Here is a 17,745-nt window from a genome sequence, read left to right on the forward strand (position 1 = left end):
AAAGAAAAATTGCAAAATGGAAGACCAGTGAGTTGAACTCAAGAGGTAGCTAGTGGTCCATATAGGAGAGAACAGTGTCTTAGACTATACGGACATGTCTTTGGGTTGTGCCTATGGCGTCTTGACATTGCAGTTAAGGAGAAATTATAACAGCCAAGATTTTTTTGGAGTTAGAATAGACATGACTTGAATTTATACCTCAATCCAGCTATTACCCCATTCCTTTGCTTCATTTCACTGTAAGACTCCTTATAAGAGTTGTCCCTTTCCTAGATAAAGAGTGAAAAATATATATAGTGTGTGTATTATCTTGGCATATGACCAAGGTTACTGTATAAATCAAGTGGCACAAAATGGACTGTTCATTAAATGTTGGAACAAATGGCACCCTAAATAATTTTAAAAATAGATTTCCTACACCATATCTTTAAAAAATAGAACCCAGATTGAATAAAAGACATAAATTTGGAAAGCAAGACTTTAAAACTATGAGAAATAATATAGGGGAACCTCTCCATGATATTAGGATAGAAAGGGATATTTAGGGATGATATAAAGCAAATCTTGCAACATAAAAAATAAATGCAATATATGACTACATAAAAACAAAAATTTTTCTCTTATGAAAGACTCCATGAGCCAAGCATAAAGGTGAGATAGCCTTTAAAAATATTTTTATAATACATATAAGAGACAAGGATTTATAACAGAAAATATGAAGAACTTCTTCATATCCAAAAGCAAACAACAACCCAATTGAAATACATGCTAAGTAATTCCTTTTTTTTTTTTTCAAGTAGGCTCCACACCCAGCATAGAGCCCAACTCAGAGCTTGAGCTTATGACCCTAAGAGCAAGACCTGAGCTGAGATCAAGAGTTGGACGCTTAGCTGACTAAGCCAACCAGGTGCCCCTATGTAATTCCTAATAGAGGTATCACACATTCTCCTTCCCCAAATATAAGCAGCTCTCCAATTCCACTCTTAAGAAAACACAGGTCAAAGCAAATTCAGTCAACTTCATTAAAAAAAAAAAATACACTCACAAAATACATTCATAAAAAATAATCCTGACAATTTCCAGTTTTGTTAAGCATGTAGAATAGAAGTATTTGTACAGTTTCTAGTGAGAACAAATTAGGAAAACTATTTTGCAAAGTGATTTGTAAATATCCAGTAACAGTTAAAATATGTTGGTTCTAACAAGAAGAAGCAACTTGACTTCTGGGTATATGTATACCTTAGAGAAATTCTGTGCAAGTGTATCATGAAACATTGCAATATTATTTATAACAATAAAAATAAAATCTTCAGTCACCTAATGAAAAGATCTAAAGCTGTTAAAGTGACTGAACTATATCCATACATCAACAGCTAGAACTGGGAAATATAATGTTGGCTGTTATAAAAAATATTCTATTGAACATTCTGTAGCATATACTTTTGGTGCTCATGTATATATGCATTTTTGTTGGATATTCACCTCAAAGTGAAATGCTGGCTTATAGGGTATTATATGTTTCACTTTAGTAGATTAGATTAATAGATTTAGATTACATCAGTTTCAATAGTTTTCAAAGACATTTTCCAAAGAAGACATCCAGATGGCCAACAGACACATGAAAAGATGCTCAACATTACTCATCATCAAGGAAATACAAATCAAAACCACAATGAGATATCACCTGATACCTGTCAGAATAACTAATATTAACAACACAAGAAACAACAGATGTTGGCAAGGATGCAGAGAAAGGGGAACACTCTTACACTGTTGGTAGAAATGCAAACTGGTGCAGCCACTCTGGAAAACAGTATGGAGGTTCCTCAGAAACTTAAAAATAGAACTACCCTATAATCCAGCAGTTGCACTAAGTATTTATCCAAAGGATACAAAAATACTGATTCGAAGGGGCACATCCACCACAATATTTATAACAGCACTATCAACAATAGCCAAACTATGGAGAGAGCCGAAATGTTCACTTACTGATGAAGGAATAAAGAAGATATGGTGTGTGTGTGTATATATTATCTCTCTCTATATATATCTATATGTATATATATAAAATAGACAATGGAATATTACTCAGTCATCAAAAAGAATGCAATTTTGGGGCACCTGGGTGGCTCAGTCAGTTAAGCACCAGCTCTTGGTTTCAGCTCAGGTCATGATCTCAGGGTCCTGGGATCGAGCCCCATGTCAGGCTCTGCACCCAGTAAGGAGTCTATTTGAGGATTCTCTTTCCCCCTCTCTCTGTCCCTCCCCTCACTCATGCTTTCTCTCACTCAAATAAATAAATAAATCTTTAAAAAAGAAGAATGAAATCTTGTCCTTTGCATGATGAAGATGGAACTAGAGTATATTATGCTAAGAGAAATAAGTCAGTCAGAGAAAGACAAATACCATATGATTTCACTCATATGTACAATTTAAGAAATAAAACAGATGAACATAGGGGAAAGGGAAAAAAAAGAGGGAAGCAAATCATAACAGACTCTTAACTAAGACTAAGAGAATAAACTGAGGGTTGCTGGAGGGGAGGTAGGTGAGGGATGGGCTAAATGGGTGATGGGTATTAAGAAGGGCACTTGTGATGAGCACTGGGTGTTCGGTGTTGTAGGTAAGTATTTAATCACTAAATTCTTCTCCTGAAACCAATATTACACTATATGTTAATTAACTAGAACTTAAATAAAAATTTGAAAAAGAAAAAATAAAACAAAGCGGTTATACCAATTTGTATATTCACTAGTAGAGGAAAAACTAGAATAACCCAAATATCACCAGCAGTAGAATGTATCAATAAATTGTAGTACATTCATAAAATAAAATGCTATTGAGCAATGAAAGTGAAAGAAATACTGCTTCACACGATAGAGATAAATCTCATAGGCATAATGTTGAGAGAAGCTTGACATAAGAGTTTATAATTTATGACACCACTTACTTAGAGTTAAAACAATAACAAATCTGAAATGTGCTGAGAGAAGTCAGAATCATGGTTATCTGGGGGAGTTATGACTGAGGACTCCAGAGCACCTTCCCTGCACTGGTAGTGTTCCAAACCAAGATCCGCATGAGGGTTCCAATGGTCCATTCATTTGGCAAAGATTCATTCAACTTCACACTCAATATTTGTGCATGTTGTATAGGTTTAAATTCAACAAAAAGTTTTAAAATGTTAGTTAAAAAGCATAAGACAGAATGATTGATAGAATATACCAACATAAATGTAAAATTTTCCAAGGTAAACAAAGTAACACTAAATTAGATCTCTCTCTGAGAGAGAGGGAGGGAGAGAGAAAGAGAGAAGGAAAGGAAGTCAGAAAATAAGCCTAGGTAGTTGAAAATGAAGGACTTCATTTATCTGCAGGGATAATCATCACACTTACTTCACAGGATTGTTGAGAACTGGATGAATTAACAGATATAAAACACATAGAACAGGGCTGGGCACAAAGGGAGCACTAACTATTATATACCATCAGTCTTGTTTACACCACGGAGAGGCAGTGTTTCAGCAAGAAGTAAGAATAGGCCATTCTTCAGGATTGTTGCCTACCTCGTCCATTTCTACTCTCCTCATATGTTTGTGTGTGTTTTCTCTGTGTATATGTGTGTGTGTGTGTGTGTGTATAGATGTATTCTCTGCATATATATGTGTGTATATATATATATTCTCTGAAATATTTCTTGTTGTAGACAATATAATTAAATGAAGGAAATATGATATATTCAGTAACCTCTAAAGGGAATAACAAAATGTCTTAAGCTAGATTAAAGTTTAATCTTTAATCATGCTGAACAACATCATTACCCTTTCTCCATAGAAAAATTCTGTTATAATAGAAGATTTAATTATTCAACTTTAATTGCTAATTATAAGCTTCAGAATTCACATCTTCTATGTCCAAAATCACAAATAAAGCAATCAGCATAGAGGACAAGTTTGGGTTAGGTACAATGCCTATAAATGTTACTGAACTGCTAATGTACCTATGAGTTTAATTGATATGTTTACTCAAAGCATGATGTGGTGTGCTTTTTTAGCCAAAATCATTTTGACCCTTGTCCTTATTCCAACCCTGCTTTATAATCATCACCAACAAGGTCAGAGAGCTCAGAAGCCCACTGGTTTTAAGAGAATTAAAAAAAAAAAAAAAAAAAAAACAGAAAGCTAAAAGTATTCATAATTTTTTTAAAAAGATTTTATTTATTTATTTGACAGAGAGAGACAGCGAGAGAGGGAACACAAGCAGAGGGAGTGGGAGGAGGAGAAGCAGGCTTCCCGCAGAGCAGGGAGCCTGATGCGGGGCTCGATCCCAGGACCCTGGGATCATGACCTGAGCCGAAGGCAGACACTTAACCAACTGAGCCACCCAGGTGCCCCAAAAGTATTCATAATTTAAAGGTAAGTTTGAATACTTTTATGCCTTAGAAATATCTCTGGGGAATAAAAACATCCACAATGTGTAATCATTTACCTACACTCCAGTTAACAATTCTTTTTCATCCAAATATATCTTTTCTGATATTGAAGAGCAGGTGCATTTATTGAACCATTCAAACCCTTGCTTTAAAAATAAAATGTATTACTATTTATTGAAACATACTATATGCCTGACACTTATCTAAGCCCAGGGAGAAGTGGTGATCAAATATGACTATATCCCTGTTCTCTTCAAGTGTAATGTATTTTAGGGAAAACCACAAGTATGCAAATAGTTCATTACAATACTGGTGAGTGCCCTGAAGGATAAGTACTACCTGATAGGAAAATAATGAAAATACTGAAAGGGACGAGTACTGTCTGGGGCAGTTAGGGGAGACTATCTCCCCTCTCACTAAATAAATTCTTAGTGTCAGCAGAAAACCATTATATTCCTGCCAAATTGCCTTATGAGACTTTAATTGGGGCTTAACAGGATTGACATATAATGTGAATCAAATTCATAAGTTTATTTCTGTCCTTTTATCACTTCCCTAAACTTGATTTAAAGAACTGCAGTCAAACTTTAAAAAAGTAAGGAGAAATTAAGGCAAAAACTAAATAAGTAAATATATATCTTTGATGCTTTTATATTTGAAATGTGCTAGGTGAGAATGCAGTCTATAAAATTCAAAATCACTCAAATTCTTCACTGGTGGGTTTTTAAATTTTTGAACATAGAGAAGAGTAAATAATTCACTCAAGACCTTTTTAGCACTACAATGTTAAATGTGAGACCAGGAACAGAATAAATTTTTCCACACTTTACTTCTGAAGTGAGAAGTATTTTAAGCACAGAGGTTTAAAAAACTAAACTATGATAGCATGAAAATGACCATACAGTATCCTCTACAAATGAAAAAAAAGGTGTATTCATTTTGCTTTTTAAAATAACTAGTATCTAAACTTTAAGAAAGTATAAATAACAAGTGAGTAAGATGTGGGACTGATGTAGTGGAATGAAGACAAAACTTATTACAGTTCAATTTTTGGAAACTATTCCAGATTTAATATATCAGACTGTCCTGGGTGAGCTGCTCTCAAGACTGATTTTTACAAAACCTTTTACATGATTCTGATACAGCTTAAGAAGTGTTTTGGGACCAGTGAACTAAAATGCCCCATCTAAGTCTAGCATTATATGGCCTTATGTATAATGAAAAGGAGGAACTACTAGAATATATATACATATACATATAATATATATATACATATATATTAGACAGGTATAGTACTAGTCAGAAAAAGAAATATAGCTATTTTGTTGTTGATTTTTTTAAAAAACACCTTAATCAATCTTTTTTTTTCTATTTATAAAAGAAAATTTATGAAAGAAAATTTCTATTTATGAAAAGAAACTAATAAAAGACTGAAAGAAGGTTGGCCAAGAGAGAAATATATTAAAAAGGAAAGATACACACAAGAACATGTTGCATTCAGCATAGATCAGAATAGATCAAGTAGTAACTTTACAATAGTATATGAATATATATACAAACACACACACACACACCAGGAATGGTTTTTTATGGTTTATAAATACTGATATTTAACAAATGAAATACAGCTTTGTGTCTTCTTTACAAATGAAGAAATTTAGGCACAGAGGGTTGAGGTTACTTGCCAAAGTTCAAAGAACTAATAAGAGGCAGGGTAGAATTTGAGCCCAGGCAGTCAAGATTCAAAGGCCAAAATCTTAACTATAACTTTATGCAGCTTCTCCAATAGAGAATTTGAACATAGAGATAGTCAGGAAGAATTATTAAATATATAGGACATTGACCTCAGATAATAAAAGACTTAGATAAATCAAACCAAACTACCTGCAAAAGAAAATTAGAAAATCTGGAGTATATATGGAATCTGCCAGAAGTTATCAAAGACTAACACTGTTGTGAAGAAATAACAGACCAATAAATGAGGCTGACACTTTGAGTTATTGATATAGAAAAGGCAACTGAAAGGCTGGGCAGCATTTTTGATATTCTCATGGATTAAGGCTACAAAAGTTGGAGCACAGGGCACATGAAGAATGGTGTTTTTAGCAACCCACCTTCTATTTAGAGTTAGAATGGCAAAAGACTGCATCCAAGATATAAGCATGAGCTGAATATACAACAGGGTTTGCACAAATGATAGCTAAACTTCAAATCCAAATTTCTAAAACATTTAATTCTTGAAATTGGATTACAATGATGCTACATTGTTAGTGGTCTCAGAATAAGGAAAAAAAAAAAATCTTCCCTGAAGAAAGAAAATATCATTCTTGCCTTCAAAATATTTCTGATTTTTTTCCAAACTATAAAGTATATAATCAAAAAGTACAAGAGAAATAAATATAAAAAGTCACATGAACTAAAATTAGCAAAAGAACTAACAATGGTTAAAATGGCCCCAGAAATTGAAATTATCTAATACTGACTTCAAAGAAAAGGTGATCACCACATAAAGAGATAAAGATCAACACAGAATATCAAAGCAGAGAACTGGAAACCGAGCACTTTTAAAATACCAAAAAAAGAAATTATAGAAATGGAAAATATGGTACCAGAAATTAGGGACTCAGGGAGGGGGTGTCACAGCAGGTTAAAAAAAATTAGTGAGACACCTGGAAAAATAGAACATAAAGGCAGGAGAAAATAAGTAAAAAAAAAAAAAAAAACTAGGCAAAGAGAAGTAAAATGATGGAACAAAAGAAATGAAGTATATGGTAAAAATATATAGCACACACGTTAATTAGCATCCCAGAAAGAAAGGAGAGAGAAAATAGGACAAGACTGAAGAGATGTGACTAAGAATATTTCAAAACTAATAAAAGACACTAACCTACAGATTTAGCAAGCTATTCTGCACATTCAATCAACCTATAGATTCAAAAAATCCATACCTTCACATATCATAATAAAAGTACAAAAACTTAAAGAAAAAGACAAAATAGTAAAAGTTACTAAAAAAAAATTACAGACTATAAGGAGGAACTTACAGGTGACTTCTATATAAAGAATGGAAGCCAAAGACAATGGAATGACATAGTCCTAGTGCTGAAAGAAAATAATTACCCAAATAAAATATCATACTGGTGAAATAGAGACACTTTCTATCCAAAGCCCAGAAAAATATATTATCTAGCAGACATACACTAAAAGAAATATAATAAAGAATATTCTTCATCTAGAATAAACCATACAATACTTGGTAAGTTGAAGATGCAGGAAGAAATGAAGAGAAATAAAACCAGTAAATCTTTGATCAATACAAACAAATATTGACCAGATAAAATATTAAAAATACTTAGAATAGCATAATAATCATAAACAGCAATGTACTCATAAATAGTAGTAAAAATCATTAAAAAATCATAAAAGTAGTAAGTGGAGCTAAAACATTCTAAGATTTTAATGTTAGCTGAAAAGAGAGAAGAACTGATGATTAATATTAGATTTTAACTGTTCAAAATCTTTGGGATGCAGCAAAGACGGTCCTAAGAGGAAAGTATATAGCAATACAAGCCTTTCTCAAGAAACAAGAAAGATCTCACATACACAACCTAACCCTACACCTAAAGGAGCTAGAGAAAGAACAGCAAATAAAGCCTAAACCCAGCAGGAGAAGAGAAATAATAAAGATCAGAGCAGAAATCAATGAAATAGAAACCAAAAGAACAGTAGAACAGATCAACGAAATTAGGAGCTGGTTCCTTGAAAGAATTAATAAGATTGATAAATCCCTGGGCAGACTTATTAAAAAGAAAAGAGAAAGGACCTAAATAAATAAAATCATGAATGAAAGAGGAGAGATCACAACCAACACCAAAGAAATACAAACAATTATAAGAACATATTATGAGCAGCTATATGCCAGCAAATTAGATAATCTGGAAGAAATGGATGCATTCCTAGAGATGTATCAACTACCAAAACTGAATCAGGAAGAAATAGAAAACCTGAACAGACCCATAACCACTAAGGAAACTGAAGCAGTAATCAAAAATCTCCCAACAAACAAGAGCCCAGGGCCAGATGGCTTCCCAGAGGAATTCTACCAAACATTTAAAGAAGAATTAATACCTATTCTTCTGAAACTGTTCCAAAAAATAGAAATGGAAGGAAAACTTCCAAACTCGTTTTATGAGGCCACCATTACCTTGATCCCAAAACCAGACAAAGACCCCATCAAAAAGGAGAATTACAGACCAATATCCTTGATGAACATGGATGCAAAAATTCTCACCAAAATACTAGCCAATAGGATCCAACAGTACATTAAAAGGATTATTCACCACGACCAAGTGGGATTTATCCCTGGGCTGGAAGGTTGATTCAACATCCACAAATCAATCAATGTGATACAATACATTAATAAAAGAAAGAACAAGAACCATAGGATCCTCTCAATAGATGCAGAAAAAGCATTTGACAAAGTACAACATCCTTTCTTGATCAAAACTCTTCACAGAGTAGGGATAGAAGGTACATACCTCAATATCATAAAAGCCATCTATGAAAAACCCACAGCGAATATCATTCTCAATGGGGAAAAACTGAGAGCTTTCCCCCTAAGGTCAGGAACATGGCAGGGATGTCCACTATCACCACTGCTATTCAACATAGTACTAGAAGGCCTAGCCACAGCAATCAGACAACAAAAAGAAATCAAAGGCATCTGAATCAGGAAAGTCAAACTCTCACTCTTTGCAGATGATATGATACTTTATGTGGAAAACCCAAAAGACTCTACCCCAAAACTGCTAGAACTCATCCTGGAATTCAGCAAAGTGGCAGGATATAAAATCAATGCACAGAAATCAGTGGCATTTCTATACACCAACAACGAGGCAGAAGAAAGAGAAATTGAGGGGTCAATCCCATTTACAACTGCACCCAAAACCATAAGACACCTAGGAATAAATCTAACCAAAGAGCCAAAGAATCTGTACTCAGAAAACAATAGAATACTCATGAAAGAAATTGAGGAAGACACAAAGAAATGGGAAAACATTCCATGCTCATGGATTGGAAGAAAAAACATTGTGAAAATGTCTACGCTATCTAGAGGAATCTACACGTTTAATGCAATCCCTACCAAAATACCATCCACTTTTTTCAAAGAAATGGAAGAAATAATCCTAAAATTTGTATGGAACCAGAAAAGACCCCGAATAGCCAGAGGAATGTTGAAAAAGAAAAGCAAAGCTGGTGGCATCACAATTCCTGACTTCCAGCTCTATTACAAAGCTGTCATCATCAAGACAGTATGGTACTGGCACAAAAACAGACACATAGATCAGTGGAACAGAATAGAGAGCCCAGAAATGGACCCTCAACTCTATGGTCAACTAATCTTCAAAAAGCAGGAAAGAATGTCCAATGGAAAAAAGACAGTCTCTTCAACAAATGGTGTTGGGAAAATTGGACAGCCACAAGCAGAAGAATGAAACTGGACTATTTCCTTACACCACAAACAAAAATAGACTCAAAATGGATGAAAGACCTCAATGTGAGACAGGAGTCCAACAAAATCCTTGAGGAGAACACAGGCAGCAACCTCTTCGACCTCAGCCGCAGCAACTTCTTCCTAGAAACATTGCCAAAGGCAAGGGAAGCAAGGGCAAAAATGAACTACTGGGACTTCATCAAGATAAAAAGCTTTTGCACAGCAAAGGAAACAGTCCACAAAACCAAAAGACAACTGACAGAATGGGAGAAGATATTTGCAAATGACATATCAGATAAAGGGCTAGTATCCAAAATATATAAAGAACTTATCAAACTCAACACCCAAAGAACAAAGAATCCAATCAAGAAATGGGCAGAAGACATGAACAGACATTTCTGCAAAGAAGACATCCAAATGGCCAACAGACACATGAAAAAGTGCTCAACACCACTCGGCATCAGGGAAATCCAAATCAAAACCTCAATGAGATACCACCTCACACCAGTCAGAATGGCTAAAATTAACAAGTCAGGAAACGACAGATGTTGGCATGAATGCAGAGAAAGTAGAACCCTCCTATACTGTTGGTGGGAATGCAGGCTGGTGCAGCCACTCTGGAAAACAGTATGGAGGTTCCTCAAAAAGTTGAAAATAGAGCTACCCTGCGACCCAGCAATTGCACTACTGGGTATTTACCCCAAAGATACAAATGTAGTGATGCAAAGTGGCATGTGCACCCCAATGTTTATAGCAGCAATGTCCACAATAGCCAAACTATGGAAAGAGCCTAGATGTCCATCAACAGATGAATGGATAAAGAAGATGTGGTACACACACACACACACACACACACACACAGGAATATTATGCAACCCTCAAAAAAATGAAATCTTGCCATTTGCAACAACGTGGATGAAACTAGGAGGGTATTATGCTAAGTGAAATAAGTCAATCAGAGAAAGACAAGTATCATATGATTTCACTGATATGAGGAATTTAAGAAACAAGACAGATGATCATAGGGGAAGGGAAGGGAAAAATGAAACAAGACAAAACCAGAGAGGGAGAAAAACCATAAGAGACTCTTAATCTCAGGAAACAAACTGAGGGTTGCTGGAGCAGAGGGGGGTGGGAGGGGTGGGGTGGCTGGGTGATGGGCATTGGGGAGGGTATGTACTATGGTAAGCGCTATGAATTGTGTAAGACTGATGAATCACAGACCTGCACCCCTGAAACAAATAATACATTATATGTTAATAAAATAAATTTTCTTTAAATAAATAAATAAATAAATTTTACAAGTAGTGAATTGAGGAAATAAAACCATAATTTGATTCTCCGAACTGTTTAGAATTCAAATGTATAAAGTGTATCTCAATAATGTGAAAAACAAAACAAAACAAAAATTAGATTTTAATTAACCAAGGACATGTAATCTGGGTTAACACTAAAATAATAATAAAAGAGTGTATGACTTACAAATAACAAAGAAAAGCAACTTAATAATAAATACAGAATAATTCTAAGAGAAAGGAAGAACATATTAAAAATTGATCATAAAACGGTCAGGACAAACAGAAGGTATTCATTAACATGGTAAATATTAGTGATTACTTTGTAATTGGACAAAGAGACAAATTTACAAGCAGTATATTTTGGAAGTAAAGTTACATTCTGTTTATATGAGACACATGTAAAACATATAAGCACTGAAAAATAAAAAAAGATAAATGTTAAAAATATTAATAAAAAAAGCTGGGGTAGCCATATTAATATTTAAGAAAAGGTAGACTTTAAGAAAAATGATTTTCAGGAATATATATTTTACAAGACCCCAGATATATGCAGCAAACACTGACAGATCTGAAGGGAAAGAAAAGACAGCAACACAATACTAGTAGGAGATTTCAATACGTTACTTCCATTAGTGGAAAGAACAACCAGAAAGATCAATAGAAAACAGAAATTTGAATAATACTATAGACCAAATGAACCTAACAGACATATACAGATAGTCTACCCAACATTAGTAAAATACACATTCTTCTCAACCCATGGGACATTCTCTAGGATAGATCACACTGATGGGTATTAAGGAGGACACTTGTTATTTTGAGCATTGGGTGTTGTATGTAAGTGATGAATCACTAAATTCTACTCCTGAGACCAATATTACACTATATGTTAACTAACTAGAATTTAAATAAAATTTGAAGGGGAAAAAAAAAGGACTACTTATACTCTCAGGTCCTTATTCAGAATTGTTGAAGTGCCAATACATAATGAGATCTCAAGAACAAACTTAATATCTCTGCATTTTAGTTTTAGCTCAGATTAACCTTGTGAGCCTTATCTTTATTTTTAGCTTTCAAATGTTTTAAGAAGTTTGTCTTAAATATTTTCTTCATTTTTACTTGAGAGAATTGATCTGAATTACATATTCTGATATTCTAGGTTGTCAGCTTTGATTTACTGAAATGACTCAGGCAAAACATTTATTTAAGGCACTTTTATGGTAAAATTCTTTTTAACCTAAACTTGTTACTTAAAATTAAATAGAGTATTGTTCCAAAAATTAGCATCTTCTCTATCTGGATAGTCTCTAGTATTCCATCTTAGAGCCATCTCAGCCTCTGAAAAATCTACTCTCAGGATGCTCACATGAGGGAGTCCATTGTTGTCTTTTAGGTTCCCTATCTTGCACCTGGAGTCCAGACATTCCTTCCAGGCAGAAGCCAGAATAATTGTGAGATTCATTTTGTTTTCATTTTCTCAGGGATCATAGCCCTGTGCTACTTCTTTCCAGTATCTGAAAGCAACTCTCTCATATACTTTGTTCAGTGTTCTAGGTATTTCTGGCTTGAGGTTAAATTCAGTCTTATTTACACCACTATGAATGTTTTTACCATTAAAATACTAGTTTTTTAAAATTTATTTTTGATTTATAGGACACTTTTAATCTATTTTGGATATAAATTGTCATAATAGTTTGTGAAACTATGAAAACTCTAATAAGTGGTATCTATAATGTGTCCAGATGTGTACTACTACTATTTATTATTATAATTAATAAAATGTACATTTGTCAAAATATTGGAAAGAAAAGACTTAAGAACACTGAAATCACACTAAGTATCTTTTCTGACCACAGGGGAATAAAATTAGAAATCCATAGTAGAATGAACAGGAATATGGGGAAATTAAACAACATACTCCTAAACAACCAATGGGTCAAAGAAGAAATCAAAAGGGAACTTAGAAAATATAGTGAGACAAATAAAAATGAAAAGAAAACATACCAAAATTTATACAATGTGGCAAAGGCAGTACTAAGGGAAATGTTCATTGTGGCAAATGCCTACATTAAGAAAAGAAGAAAGATCTCAAACCACCTGAGTTTATACCTCAGGAAGAAAACAAAACAAAACAAAAAAACAAACAACTAAACCCAAAGTTAAAGGAAGGAAGGAAATAATTAAGATGGGAGCAAAAATAAATGTGATGGAGAGTAGACAAACCATAGAGGAAATCAATCATACTAGGTGTTGATTTTTTTTTTTTAGGTCAACCAAAATGAAAATTCTTAGCTAGACTAAGAAAAAAAGAAAGAATTCAAATAAATAATACCAGGACTAACAGAAAAGAGATTACAATTGATGCCACAGGAGGGAAAAGAATTATAAGAGACTACTATGAACAATTATATGTCACCAAATTAGACAACCTAGAAGAGAAGTATAAATTCCTAGAAACATACAACTTACCAAGTATGAATCATGAAGAAAGGGAAAATCTTAACAGATCAATAATGAGTAAGGAGATTGAATCAGTAATCAAAAACCTCCCAACACAGAAAAGCCCAGGACCAGATGGCTTCAGTGTTGTATTCTACCAAACATTTAAAAAATTCATGCCAATCCTTCTCAAACTCTTCAAAAAAACTGAAGAGAAGGTAATAGTCCAAAACTCATTTTAAATGCCAGGCTTACCCAGATACCAAAGCCAGATAAGGACACTACAAGAAAAGACAACTACAGAACAGTATTCTTGGATATATATAGATATAAAAATTCTCCACAAAATTCTAGGAAACCAAATGCGTTATAGCACATTAAAAGGATCATTCACCATGAGAAAGTGGGATTCATTCTGGGGATGCAAGGATGGTTCATTTTCAAATCAATAAATGTGATATGCAACATTAACAGAACAAAGGATTAAAATTTTGTGATCATTTCATTAGATACAGAAAGAGCATTTGACAAGTCTGAACATACTTTTTGACGAAAACAATGAACAAACTAGGAATACAGGGAAATTAACTCAACATAATAAAGGCTTATATGAGAAGTCCACAACTAGTATCATACTCACTAGTGAAAAACAGACCTTCTGCTAAGCTCAGGAACAAGGCAAGGATACCCATTCTCACTACTTCTATTCAACATAGTACTGAAGTTTAACCTCCTTGCCTTATTAGGCAAGAAGAGATAAAAGTCATCCAAACTGGAAAGAATAAAATTACCACAGATAATGTGATTTTATATGTAGAAAATCATAAAATGCACATGTGCACACAAGCACACATACACACACACAAACTGTAAGGACTAATAAATGAATTCAGCAAAGTAGCAGGATACAAAGCCAATGCACAAAAACCAGTTGCATTTCTATACACTAATAATGAACTATCTGAAAGGAAAGTAGAAAATAATTACATTTATAATAGCATAAAAAATAAAATAGGAATAAACTTAACTACAATGGTGAAAGACTTATGCACTGAAAACTGAAAAACATTGCTGAAAGAAATTAGACACAAAAAAAATGATAAAGCATCCACTGTTTATGAATTAGAAGATTTTATATTGTTAAAAAAAGGATTTTATGTCCATACTACCCAAAGTGATCTACAGATTCCATGCAACCCCTATCAAAATCCCAATGGCATTTGTTGCAGAAATTTTAAAAACATCCTAAAATTCATATGGAACCATAAGAGCTCAAATAGCCAAAACAATCTTGAGAAAGGGGAACAAAGCAGGAGGCATCACACTTCCTGAATTTGAGACACTTTACAAAGCTATAGTAATCAAAACTGTATGGCATTGGCAAATACTGGGCATGGCAAAACTGTATGGTATTGACAGATAGCCAGTGGAATAGAACACAGTGCCTAGAAATAAACCCATGCATATATGATCATATTACCTTTAATAAGGGTGCCAACACTACACAATGAAGAAATGATAGTCTCTTCAACAAACAACGTTAGAAAACTGGATTACTCACATGCAAAAGAATGAAATGGGACTCTTAATTTTACATCACTCAAAAACAAACAGAATGGATAATGACTTCAATGTAATACTTGAAACTACTACACTCTTAAAAGAAAACATAGGGGAAAACCTTCATACCGTTGGTCTTGGCAATGATTTCCTAGATATGACACCAAAAGCACAGGCAAGAAAATCAAACACAGGCAAGTGGGACTACATCAACAACAACAACAAAAAGTTTTGCATAGCAAAAGAAAAAATTAACACAGTGAAAGGCAACGTACAGAATGGGATAAAATATTTGAACCTATATATCTGATAAGGGGTTAATATCCAACATATATAAGGAATTCCTACAACTCAGAAACATATAAACTAATGGCTCAATTAAAAAATGGACAGAAGACTTGAATAGATATTTCTCTAAAGACATACAAATGGTCAGCAGGTATATGAAAAGATGTTCAACATCACTAACGATGAGGAAAATGTGAATCGAAATCACAATGAGAGATCAATTCACACAAGACAGGGTGGTTATATTAAAAAAAAGATAGCAAGTATTCGTGAGGATGTGGAAAGTTGGAATCCTTCTGCACTGTTGGTGGGAATGCAAAATTATGCAGCTGCTGTGGAAAACAGCTCGGAGTTTCCTCAAAAAATTTAAAAATGGAATTACTGTATGATCTAGCAATCTCACTTCTGGGTCTATACCCAAAAGAATTGAAATCAGGATCTCAAATCTTTATCTGCACTCCCATGTTCACTGCAGCACTATTCATAATAGCCAAGTTATGGAAATAATCTAAGTGTCCATAGAGAGATGAATAGATTTTTAAAAGTGGTATATATATATATATATATATATATACAATGAAATATTTTTGAGCCATAGAAAAGAACATAATCCTGTCTTATGCTACAACATGGGTGAAACTCAAGGACATTATGCTAAGGGAAATGAACCAATCACAGAAGTCCAAAGACAGCATAATCCTACTTATTTGAGGCATTTAAAGTAGTCAAACTCATAGAAGCAAAAAGGAGAATGATGGTCGCCAGGAGCTGAAGGTTAAGCAAATGGGGAGTTGCTACTTAATGGGTATACAAGTATCAGTCCTTTAAGATAAAAAAGTTCTAGAGATCTGCATTACAACAATATACAAGTACAGAAGCCATAGAGATGGCCAACAGGTATAAGAAAAGATGCTCGATGTCACTAATAATCAGGGAAATGCAAATCAAAACCACAATGAGATGTCAACTCACATGTTAGAATGGCAATTACCAAAAGACAAGAAATAACAAGTGTTGATGAGGATGTGGAGAAAGAGAACACTTGTGCACTGTTGGTGGGGATGCAAATTTGTGCAGCCACTATGGAAAACAGTATAAACAACTTAAAAATAGAACTACTGGAAAAAATAAAACAAGACAAAATCAGAGAGGGAGACAAACCATGAGAGACTCTTAAGCATAAGAAACAAACTGAGGGTTGCTGGTGGGGAAGGGGATTGGGGCATGGGATAACTGGGCGATAGACATTAAGGAGGGCATGTGATGTAATGAGCATTGGGTATTATATAAGACTGATGAATCACTAACCTCTAACTCTGAGACCAATAATACATTATATGTTAATTGAATTTAAATAAAAATAAATAAATTTAAAAAGATTAAAAATTAAAAAAAATAAAAAACTAAAAAAAAATAGAACCACCATATGATCTGGCAATTCCACAAATGGCAACATGGATGAAACTTGAGCACATCATCCTAAGTGAAATAAGTTAGACAGAGAAAGACAAATACCATACGATCTCACTTACATGTGAATCTTAAAACAAAAACAAACACAAATAACAACAAAAAACCCAACCTCATCTATATACAGAGAATAGATTGGTGGTTACCAGAGACAGGCGGTGGATGAAATGGGTAAAGGGAGTCAAAGGTACAAACTTCCGGTTATAAAACAAATAAGTCATAGGGATATAAAGTACATCATGAGGACTATGGTTAATAATACCATATTGTGTATTTGAAAGTTGCTAAGAGAGTGAATCTTAAAACTTCTTATCATAAGATTGGGAATAAGAACTGAATCACCATTTCATTCCTTTTTATTTACTTTTTTTTTTAAGATTTTATTTATTTATTTGACAGAGAGACACAGTGAGAGAGGGAACACAAGCAGGGGGAGCGGGGGAGGGAGAAGCAGGCTTCCCGCCGAGCAGGGAGCCCGATGTGGGGCTCGATCCCACGACCCTGGGACCATGACCTGAGCCGAAGGCAGACACTTAACGACTGAGCCACCCAGGCGCCCCTCTTTTTTTTTTTTTTTAAGATTTTATTTATTTGACAGAGAGATAGAGCCAGAGAGCACAAGCAGAGGGAATGGCAGAAGGAGAGGGAGAAGCAGGCTCCCAGCTGAGCAGGAGCCCGATACAGGGCTCGATCCCAGTACCCCGGGATCATGACCTGAGCCGAAGGCAGACGCTTAACCATTTGAGCCACCCAAGCGCCCAATTT

Source organism: Phoca vitulina, unplaced genomic scaffold (genome assembly GCF_004348235.1).
Source record: "Phoca vitulina isolate PV1807 unplaced genomic scaffold, GSC_HSeal_1.0 scaffold11, whole genome shotgun sequence".
In the NCBI taxonomy this organism is placed as follows: domain Eukaryota; kingdom Metazoa; phylum Chordata; class Mammalia; order Carnivora; family Phocidae; genus Phoca; species Phoca vitulina.